Source organism: Leptonychotes weddellii, chromosome 11 (genome assembly GCF_054177405.1).
Source record: "Leptonychotes weddellii isolate Sample4059 chromosome 11, ASM5417740v2, whole genome shotgun sequence".
Classification (NCBI taxonomy): domain Eukaryota; kingdom Metazoa; phylum Chordata; class Mammalia; order Carnivora; family Phocidae; genus Leptonychotes; species Leptonychotes weddellii.
In genome coordinates this window covers 81,476,394-81,487,900 of record NC_138379.1, presented here as the reverse complement: position 1 = coordinate 81,487,900, position 11,507 = coordinate 81,476,394, and the positions used below count along the sequence as shown (strand labels likewise).

General features: G+C 39.9%; 1 protein-coding gene across 2 annotated transcripts in view; it reads left to right on the top strand.

Moving 5' to 3' along the window:
* Positions 1-11,507, top strand: part of CBL (Cbl proto-oncogene) — an 84,330-nt gene that overhangs the window by 9,408 nt on the left and 63,415 nt on the right. The window lies entirely within an intron of this gene.

Sequence of the window (11,507 nt, the reverse complement as noted above, 5' to 3'; positions counted from 1 at the left end):
AAAAAAAAAAAAAAAAAGCTTCACTGTATGTACTTGTAAAACTGTTAAACGTTTTCAAGTTTTTGTGTTGATGAGTTTCTAAACCTGAAGCTTTAAGAAGACATTAAGAAATTAAAGTCTTGGGCGCCTGGGTGGCTCAGTCGTTAAGCATCTGCCTTCGGCTCAGGTCATGATCCCGGGGTCCTGGGATCGAGCCCCGCATCAGGCTCCCTGCTTTGCAGGAAGCCTGCTTCTCCCTCTCCCACTCCCCCTGCTTGTGTTCCCTCTCTCGCTGTGTCTCTCTCTGTCAAATAAATAAACAAAATCTTTAAAAAAAAACAAAAACTAAAGTCTTAAGAGGCTTTAGAAATTAATTGATCTCTTTCATTTATAGAGGCAGAAATTGAGACCCAGAGAGGTGAATAAACTTGCTTAAGGTCAACATAGCCAGATAATGTTAGTCATCAGGCTAGAACCCGGGTCTCCAGACCTGGTGTCCTTCCTGCCACACCTCCTGCTCCTTTGAGCAGTATGGAGCCTTTTAAAACTGTAACTAGATTTTACGTGTTGTATGTTCCAACTCAACAAACTGAATACTCATTTTAAAGCATAAATCTTATTTTAATCACGTTTTAAGTATGATAAAATTTGAAATGAAAAACGCTTGCATGGGTAAGTTGAGGTCTACAGAGCTAAAAATACTTAGTCATTCATAGTCCTATATGCTTAGAGATTTCTGCCTAATTGGAAATTCACGTTCCTTAGTGGTAGAAAAGAGTCTGTGTTCAGAATAGAATTAGGCTTAGGCACTGTTCTCGGTACCTTTTCTCTTTTTATAAATTTAGCTATTTCCAAGCATAATTTTATTCCTCTTTATTGTGATCATAGCACTTTCCAAATTTTTTCTATTGACCATTGAGCCTTGGCAGCAGCAAAGGGAGGAGTGAGGCCAATGAGAAAGCTGTTATGAATGGACTGTATGGCAGCCGTACAAGGATGCTGTTGCTTTCCCAGAGCAAAGCACGTTTCTTTTTGGCATTGTTTTGAGTGATGCTGTAAATGTACAGGCAGAAGTAAACAAAAGGAAGCCATTTTTGCCATTGCAAGACTTGGAAGGCCAAATAAAGTTGGCCAAATGGAGGACACACTGAGCAGGAAAATATTTTAGCGTTTTAGAAATTTTTTGGTGAACGTTTTTGAAGCTCAATGTCCATTTATGCTTTAGCTAGCTATGACTGCCAGTTTAAAGTTCACTAAGTAATAAAGGCAGGTTTTCGCTTTTGATGTTTGTTAACTCTTGAATTAGAGTCTTTTTTGAACTTTTTTTCTAGAGGTTATATGTTTAGGGCATTTCTTTTTCTTTCTAGAAGATTTTAGTATCGCTAGAGTAGGTCTACTTGGGGCGCCTGGGTGGCTCAGTTGTTAAGCGTCTGCCTTCGGCTCAGGTCATGATCCCAGGGTCCTGGGATCGAGCCCCGCACCGGGCTCCCTGCTCCGCGGGAGGCCTGTTTCTCCCTCTCCCACTCCTTCTGCTTGTGTTCCCTCTCTCGCTGTGTCTCTCTCTGTCACATAAATAAAATCTTAAAAAAAAGAAAAAAAAAGGTCTACTTACATATTTTCTTTATGGTCTGTGTTAGTGTTAAAAACTCAGGAGTTGTTAGTGGAATACTGATTTCCCTGGTCATGTGATGATTCATCTCAAAAAGATCTTGAGAAAAGCAGACATTTAATCTGCAAATGATCTTTATAAGGTCACATTCGAAGGAGGGATAAATAGTAGTTGTGAAAGGTACGTGTACGGTACTAGCTTAAAAATGCAAGCAAATCAAGTGTTTTTGGAGACATTTTTTAACTTGTGATATTTTAAATCTGGTATGTTATGAGGAGTGTTATGTTTTTCAATGAATTGTCGTTAATATTGATTGCATGTTATACATTGGGTATTGTATGTAACACTAAGCAATTTTAGTTTCATTTTGTTGTTGAAAGGAAGTATATCTTTTTTCCAGAGGTATTAGGCAAATAATGCATTTTAACCTAAACTCTGTGAAGTTAATGCATTTACATTTAGATAGGGAGAACAGGGGGCGCCTGGGCAGCTCAGTGGGTTAAGCATCTGACTTCGGCCCAGGTCTTGATCCCAGGGCGGTGGGATGGAGCCCCACATTGGGCTCCCTGCTCAATGGGGAGCCTGCATCTCCCTCTCCTGCTCTCCCTGCTTGTGCTCTCTCGCTCTGTCAAATAAATAAATAAAAGCTTTAAAAATAAATAAATGGGGAGAACAGGTGGGTTGGTGTGTGTAGCCCCGGATGTAAATGTAAACTCTTATTGGGAGCTCTGCTGGATTTGGACCTTGGGTGGGGGGGGGTACTGTAGCTTTTGCAGATCGTGGGTCACCCTGTTCTTGGGTGGCCTGCTGCCTTTTCTCTATCCTTCGGTCATCAGTTAGAGACTACGCAGGATTGGGAAGGCAGCAGTGGCATGAGCCAGGATGGTAGGAATTATGGTACTGGTTTCTGGGGAGTCATCAAAAGGTGACGTTCAGTCTACCACTCTACCTACAATCCACAATTCCTGCCTACCCTGACGATAAGCCTGGTCAAGGTGAATGGAAATGGGGAGCAGAACTAACACATACTGAGTACCCACCTTACTGGAAACTGTGCAGCCCTTTTATACGTGTTTATTGTGAGGTAGGTATTCTCTCTGTTTTTGCTGGTGGAAGAGCTGAGGCTCAGAGGTTAAGAAAACTAGTGACGGTAAATGACCAAAACAGGACATAAAATAGTTGGTTGATGCAATCTTAGCAAAATATGAAAACATTTGGTCCTTTCTAATTTTTTTTTTTTTAAGATTTTATTTATTTATTTGACAGAGAGACAGTGAGAGAGGGAACACAAGCAGGGGGAGTGGGAAGGGAGAAGCAGGCTTTCTGCCAAGCAGGGAGCCCGACGTGGGACTCAGTCCCAGGACCCTGGGATCATGACCTGAGCTGAAGGTGGGTGCTTCACCAACTGAGCCACCCAGGTGCCCCAAGTCCTTTCTAATTTTAATTGGATACTTCAAAGCTTATATTTCAGGCTTCGTCATAATATCCCCTTGTTAATTCCCTGCCTATTTCACATCTCTCTCTTCCTCTCTCCACTTCGCTCTCTCCATTTTAGTCTCACTGATCTTTTTATTCCTCAGACAAATCCAGACCTGTTCCCACTTTCAGACTGTTGGATTAGTTTCCCGCTCTGGGCTCCTCTTTTGCTGATACCACATGGCTAGCACCTTCCTGTAATTTCAACTCTTAGTCCAAAAACACCTCAGAGAAGCTTTCCCTGTTCACTGTTCTAAAGGAGTCGTTCAGGGGACGCCAGGGTCGCTCAGTCGGTTAAGCGTCTGCCTTCGGTTCAGGTCATGATCTCAGGTCCTGGGATTGAGCCCCGAGTCAGGCTCCCTGCTCAGTGGGGAGCCTGCCTCTCCCTCTGCTGTTCCCCCTGCTTGCGCTTTCTCTCTTTATCAAATAAATAAAATCTTTAAAAAAAAATAAAGGAGTCGTTCAGCATTTTCTTACTCTATTACTCTATTTAAATTCTCTGCATAGAGCCTGATACTTTTCTTTTCTTTTTATTGAAGTATAAATGACATGTAATATTAGTTAGTTTCAGGTGTGTAACACAGTGATTCTATATTTGTATACATTGCAGAATGATCACCACAACAAGACCATCTGTCACCATACAAAGTTACAAAGCTGTCCTCACAAATTTTTTTTCTTTCAATGAGAACTTTTAAGATTTACTCTCTTAACAACGCTCAGTTATTCAGTACATATTGTATTCTTGACTATAGTTGCCAAGCATTACATTCCCCATGACTGAAGTTTATACTTTTTGACTCCCTTGACCTGTTTTGCTGACCTCCCAACCCCCTCTCCCCTCTGGCAACCACAAATTTGTTCTCTATGAGTTTTGTATTGTTTGCATGTTTGTTTTATTTATCAAATTTTACATATAAGTGAAATCATAAGGTATTTGTCTTTCCCTGTCTGGCTTATTTCACAGTAAAATACCCTCAAGGTCCATCCATGTTATCATAGATGGCGAGATTTCATTCTTTTTTATGACCCAGTAGTATTCTGTTATACATACATACCACATCTTCTTTATCCATTCATCAGTCCATGGACACTTAGATTGTTTCCATATGTTGGCTATTGTAAATAGTGCTGCAGTGAACACAGGGGTGCATGTCTTTTCAAACTAGTTTTGTTTTCTTCAGATAAATATCCACAAGTGGAATTATTGGATCGTATGGTAGTTCTATTTTTAATTTATTTTGAGGAACCTCCATACTGGTTTCTGTATGGCTGCATCAATTTACATTCCCACCAAGAATGCATGAGGGTTCCCTTTTCTCTGCATCCTTGCCAACACTTCTTTCTTGTGTTTTTGATACTAGCCATTCTGACATGTATAAGGTAATATATCTCATTGTGGTTTTGATTTGCAGTTTCCTGATGATGAGTGATGTTGAGCATCTTTTATGCGCCTGTTGGCCATCTGGATGTCTTCTTTGGAAAAATATCTATTGAGATTCTTTGCTCACATGAAAATCAGATTGTCTGTCTTTTTATTATTGAGTTGTGTGAGTTCTTTAATGTTTTAGATGTTAACCCCTAATCAGATACATGATTTGCAAGTATCTTCTCCCATTTGGTAGGTGGCCTTTTCATTTTGTTGATGATTTCCTTTACTGGGCAAAAACTTTTTAGTTTGATGTTGTCCCCTTTAATTTTGCTCTTTTGCCCTTGCTTTTGGAGTGAGATCTAAAAAATCATCACCAAGACCATTGTCAAGAAGCTTACCACCTATGTTTTCTTCTGGGAGTTTTATGGTTTCAGATCTTAGAACCTCATATTTTTCTTGAATTCATTTTTTTAGTTTATTGCCTGATGATGGCTCTCAGATTCAGGCATGTTGTCCTTTTACTTCTATATCCCAGTGCTTGAGATACATTTGTTGAATGGGTGAATTGAGAAAAACCAAAACCATCAGGAACATTCCTGCCTTCAGCTTACTGCCTTCATCTGTCTGAATTTGTCTCTCAGTCTGCCGTCACTCCCTTCTGTTTTAGAGGATGGAGGTGTCCCTTCTTTTAATGATGTTTAATGTTCCTAGCTATATTGTAGATCTCATTTCCTGTTGTCTTCCCAGAAACCTTAGCTTTTCACTTACCTTTTTTCCTTCTGGTTCTTTCTCCATGTCCAATTTTCTGTGACAATAAAAACCTCCAATTATATACCTCTTGTAGCCTTTGCTAGATCTTGAGATCTTAGTCTCATTGTCAGTCTCCTCTACCTTCCTCCATGAACTAACCTCAGGAAGGTTTCATTTTGATTATTTTTATTATAAACATATATTCTGTAAAAATATATTCTGAATTATAAACACCTGCCTTACAAATCAGGTTTGGGAATGTAACACTTATAAATTGGAGACTATTTTTTTTATTAGTATGAGTTCTTAATTCTTGGACTTAGAATATAGTTGTTCTCTGTGGTAGTCTTTTTCTTGGCTGTGTTTTTCCCTTTTGGCTTGAAATATTTAATAGGATGAGCAGCTTCCTAAAACACTGCTAAAATATTCATACATCAGATATTTTTGTTGATTCAGCTTGTGTTTAGTAGGATTATATGGGCCTGTTTTTTTCAAGAGTTGAGGAAATGGTGTACAGAGAATAAAACACCTAGCTTTAAAAATTTAATACCTGACTCATCATTTGACGAGTCATTGATGATTAGTTATTAAATGGGAATTTTGCAGTTATTCTAACTGAACCTAACGTTTCCACTTCTGGGGGACTCTATCTGAAGGAAATAATCAGAGGTATAAAAGAATAACATGCTCAGCGATGTTCATCACAGTGATCCTTGTAATAGTGACTTGAAAACAACATAAATGTTAAAACAGAGTGTGGGGTGGGGTGGGATGGTTAAGATATATTATGGTATATCCATAGAATGGAATCGTTTAGACATCTCATCTCAAGCTTATAATGAGCTTTTGTTGACACAAAGAAATAAATGTTTTTAAGTGTGAAATAAAAAGCAAGACGTCAGACTTTGCTTCTACCAACGTTAGACAATGTCAGATTGTTTCAGACCAAATATATTGCTGACAACTAGAAAAGCTAGAAGGCATTGAAGAGCCATAAAAGCAGTAAGGAATTAGGAGGCCAAGTTCCAGAAGATAAGGAAAGCTCTGAGAAGTTAGCCTGATGTTTGAGGCTGCCTCGTCCATGAGATCATGGCTGAATTTGGAAGTGACAGTTGAGAGGCTGAGTAGAGTTTTCAAAAGGCTGATGTCAGGGAGGACAAAACATTGGAATCAGAGCCTCCCAGGGTAGAGGGCCCTGGGAAACTCTTGGTTTTGGGGTTGGGTTCCTCAGGGCCTAAATTGTAGGAGTAAGGGTAAAACAAGTAGACTAGTCTTTATAGGGACTGAAGCCCAGCTTTTCAGTTTTTTCAGTTCTGGATTAGATTAAGGTGATCTGGGAATCCTAATGTCCCTAGCCTGTCTGCTTGCCAGAAGCAAAAGTAAACCCTTTCTGAGTAACATCATCCGTGGCCTCAGATTGTGTCTATAATTTCTTATATATAGTGTCCAGCATTCAATAAAGAATAACCAGGCATATGAAAAGACTAAACACAACTGGAAACTGAGAGGAAAAATTGACAATAGAAACCCATAGGACAGGCAGAGATATTTGAATTATCAATCATGGACTTAAAAAATGTATGATTAATGTGTTAGAGGAACTAAAGACAAAATCGATAATTTTGACATTTGAAATAGAAATTCTGAAACTGAAAAACACAACTGATTATTAAGAACCCCGTGAATGGGTTTAACAGTGTAGATACAGCTGAAGAGAAAATTAGTGAAGTGAAAGATAAATTAGGGAATAAATCCAGACTAAGCCACTGAGAGGCAAAGGATGGAGAAGACAGAAAAGAGTGTAAAAAACATGGAACATGGTGAAAAGTTCTTATGGATTAGGTCATTGAAGTTCCAGAAGGAGAGAAGAAAGTAAATGGCACAGAAGCAATTATAGGCATACCTCATTTTATTGTGCTTTGCACATACTGCATTTTTTACAAATTGAAGCAAGCCTCTTTACAAATTCAAGCAAGTCTCTCCATTTTTCCAACAGCATTTGCTCACTTTGCGCCATATGGTAAATTCTTCCAATATTTCAAACTTTCTCATTTATGTTTGTTACAGTGATCAGTAATCTTTGATATTACTATTCTGATTGTTTTAGGGCACCACGAACCACACCCATGAGAAATGGTGAACTTTTTTTTTTTTTAATTGAGCTCTACACCCAATGTGGGGCTTGAACTCAAGACCCCAAGATCAAGAGTTGTATGCTTAAAAAAAAAAAAAGAAAAGAGTTGTATGTTCTACTGACTGAGCCAGCCAGGCACCCCTGAAATGGCAAACTTTTTTTTTTTTTTTAAGATTTTATTTATTTATTCTACAGAGGGAGAGACACAGTGAGAGCAGGAACACAAGCAGGGGGAGTGGGAGAGGGAGAAGCAGGCTTCCAGCTGAACAGGGAGCACGATGTGGGGCTTGATCCCAGGACTCTGGGACCATGACCTGAGCCGAAGGCAGACGCTTAACGACTGAGCCCCTGAAATGGCAAACATAATCAGTATATGTTCTGTGTTCTGACTACTGACCAGCTCTTCCCCATCTCTCTCCCTCTCGTTTGGCCTCTCTTATTTCCTGAGACACAACAATATTGAAATTAGGACAATTAATAATCCTACATTGGCCTCTAAGTATTCAAGTGAAAGGAAGAATTGCACATCTCTCACTTTAAATCAAAAGCTAGAAATGATTAAGCTTAGTGAGGAAGGCACCTCTAAAGCTGAGACAGGCTGAAAGCTACACCTCTTGCACCAGTTAGCCAAGTTGAGTGCAAAGAAAAAGTTCCTGAAGGAAGTTAAAAGCGCTAGCTACTCCAGTGAACACATGAATGATAAAGCGAAACATTTACTGCCTATGAGGAGAAAGTTTGAGTGGTCTGGATAGAAGATCAAATTAGCCCCAACGGTCCCTTAAGCCAAAGCCTAATCCAGAGTAAGGCCCTGACTCTCTTCAATTCTGTGAAGGCTGAGAGAGGTGGGGAAGCTGCAGAAGCAAAGCGTGAAGCTAGCAGGGGCGGGTTCATGAGGTTTAAGGAAAGAAGCCGTCTCCATAACGTAGAAGTGCAGGTTGAAGCAGCGAGTGCTGATGTAGAAGCTGCAGCAAGTTCTCCAGAAGATCTAGCTCAGATAGTGGAGGTGGCTCCACGGAACAACAGACATTTCAGTGTAGACTGCACAGCCTTCTATTGGACAAAGATGCCATCTAGGACTTTCATATCTAGAGAGAAATCAAAGCCTGGCTTCAAAGTTCAGTCTGACTCTCTTGTTAGGGGCTCATGCGGCTGGTGACTTTAACTTGAAGCCAGTCCTCATTTACCACTCCAGAATCCTAGGGCCCTTAAGAATTATGTTAAATCCACTCTGCCTGAGCTCTATAAATGGAACAACAAAGCCTGAATGATAGCACAGCTATTTACAGCATGGTTTACTGAATATTTTAAGCCCACTGTTGAGACCTACTGCTCAGAAAATTTATTTCAAAATACTACCGCTCATTGACATTGTACCTAGTCACCCAAGAGCTCTGATGGAGATGTAAAATGAGATGAATGTTTTCTTTCTTTCTTTTTTTTTTTTTTTTTAAAGATTTTATTTATTTATTTGAGAGAGAGAATGAGAGCACATGAGAGGGGGGAGGGTCAGAGGGAGAAGCACACTCCCTGCCAAGCAGGGAGCCCGATGCGGGACTCGATCCAGGGACTCCAGGATCATGACCTGAGCTGAAGGCAGTCGCTTAACCAACTGAGCCACCCAGGCGCCCTGAGATGAATGTTTTCATGTCTGCTAACAAAGCATCCATTCTGTAGCCCATGGATCAAGGAGTCATTTTGACTTTCAAGTCTTATTATTCAAGAAATACATTTCATAAGGCTATAGCTGCCGTGGATAGTGATTCCTCTATGGAGCTAGGCAACATTAATTGAAAACCTCTAGAAAGGATTCATCATTCTAGATGCCATTAAGAACATTAGTGATTCATGAGAAGAGCTCAAAATACCAACATTAACAGGAGTTGGGAAGAATTTGATTGCAACCCTCATGTATGACTTTGAGGGGTTCAAGACTTTAGCAGAGGAAGTACCTGCAGATGTGGTGGAAACAGCAAGAGAACTACAATCAGAAGTGGAGCCTGAAGATGGGCCTGAGTTGCTACAGTCTCATGATAAAACTGGAACGGATGAGGGGTTGCTTCTTACAGATGAGCAAAGTGGTTTCTTGAGATGGAATCTACTTCTAGGGAAGGTGCTGTGAAGATTGTTGAAGTGATGACAAAAGACTTAGAATACTACATAACTTAATTGATAAAGCTGTGGCAGGCTTTGAGAGGATTGAAAGATTTTGAAAGACTTTGTACTGTGGGTATAATGCTATCAAATAGCACCACATGCTATAGAGAACTCACTCGTGGGAGGAAGAGTCAGTCGAGGCAGCAGACTTCACTCTTGTCTTATTTTAAGAACTTGCCACAGCCACCTCAGCCTTCAGCAGCCTCCACCCTGATTAGTCAGCAGCCATGGACATTGAGGCCGGGCCCTCCACTGCAAAAAAGTTACAGCTCACTAAAAGCTTAGATGATGCTTAGCATTTTGTAGCAATAAAGTATTTTTTAATTAAGGTATGTACGTTTTTTTAGGACCTACTACTATTGTATACTTAATAGATTACAGTATGGTATAAACATAACTTTTATATGCACTGGGAAGCCAAAATACTCATTTGATTCACTTTATGGAGATAAGTGCTTTATTGTGGTGGTCTGGAATCGAACCTGCGGTATCTCTGAAGTATGCCTGTATATTCTGGATATATACATTTGGATATATATATGTATTACAAATATTTTTGATTCTGTACATGTGTTTTTACTCTTTATAGGGTATCTTGAAGTAGGAGAATTTTAATTAACTTTTTTATGTGTGTGGTTAATGCTTTTTATAGTCCTGTTTAAGAAAATTTTCTCTGGGGCGCCTGGGTGGCTCAGTCGGTTGAGCGACTGCCTTCGGCTCAGGTCATGATCCCAGGGTCCTGGGATCGAGTTCCACATCGGGCTCCCTGCTCTGCGGGGAGCCTGCTTCTCCCTCTCCCACTCCCCCTGCTTGTGTTCCCTCTCTCGCTGTGTCTCTCTCTGTCAAATAAATAAATAAAATCTTTAAAAAAAAAAAAATTTTTTTCTCTGTAGTGAAGATAATTTTCTTATATTATTTTCTATGCTTTATAGATCTGCCTTTCACATTTAGGTTTATAACCCAAGGTCTACTTTTTTGGGGTTTTGTGTGTGTGTGTGTGTGTGTCTATATGTATGGTGTTTTGTTTTTTGGTATAGTGTAAGGTGAGGGCTTAGTTTATTTTTTCTATATGGATACCCAATTGTTCCACTACTACTTTTGGAAAAGACCACTCCTTTGTGATAAGTGAAGGGCCTATATATGTGTGGGTCTGTTTCTAGACTTTTCCCTTTCACTAATTTATTTCTCTTTCCCAGACACAGAAAAATCCATGTAAGTGGAAAATACAAAATAAGATGGTAGGAATAAATACAAATTTATTAGTCATTATTAACAAATATAAAATGTACTAAACTCACTAGTTTAAAAACGAAGACTGTTACATTGGGTTTTAAAAATACTGCTACATGTTCTTTAAAAGAAACCTACATAAAACATAAGAACTCAGAAGTTGAATGTAAAATATGGGAAAAAGAATTATTAGGCAAATTCTGGAGGCCTTTTTTTTTTTTTTTTTAAGCATTCTCTACACCCAGAGTGGGGGCTGGAGGTTCTTTTTATGGCAAGGAATGGTATCTCAGTTGAGCTCCGTGGGGTTCAAGGCCCCTCTGCTCCCAGACCCTAGTGGCTGTTACAACTCTGGACTCTACGTTACTTCCCGGGGCGGCAGTGTTGTTGTTTTTTTTTTAAATGATTTTTATTTATTTATTTGACAGAGACACAGCGAGAGAGGGAACACAAGCAGGGGGAGAGGGAGAGGGAGAAGCAGGCTTCCCGTGGAGCAGGGAGCCTGATGTGGGCCTCCATCCCAGGACCCTGGGATCGTGACCTGAGCCGAAGGCAGACGCTTAACGACTGAGCCACCGAGGCGCCCCAGCCATGTTCTTTATGTCTGTCCTTGGGAATTTTTTTTATTGTGTTGTGGGGTGAGCCATGCATTTAAAATGAACTTGTCCTAGTTCATCTAGCACTTTTTAGGTGTTAGTGCAATGTCTTCCTCCCCCCTGCAATGTTTAGTCTGCTATGTAATTTCTTTTCTTTTTTTTAAGATTTATTTTTACGTCCTCTCTACACTCATCGTGGGGCTCAGCCTC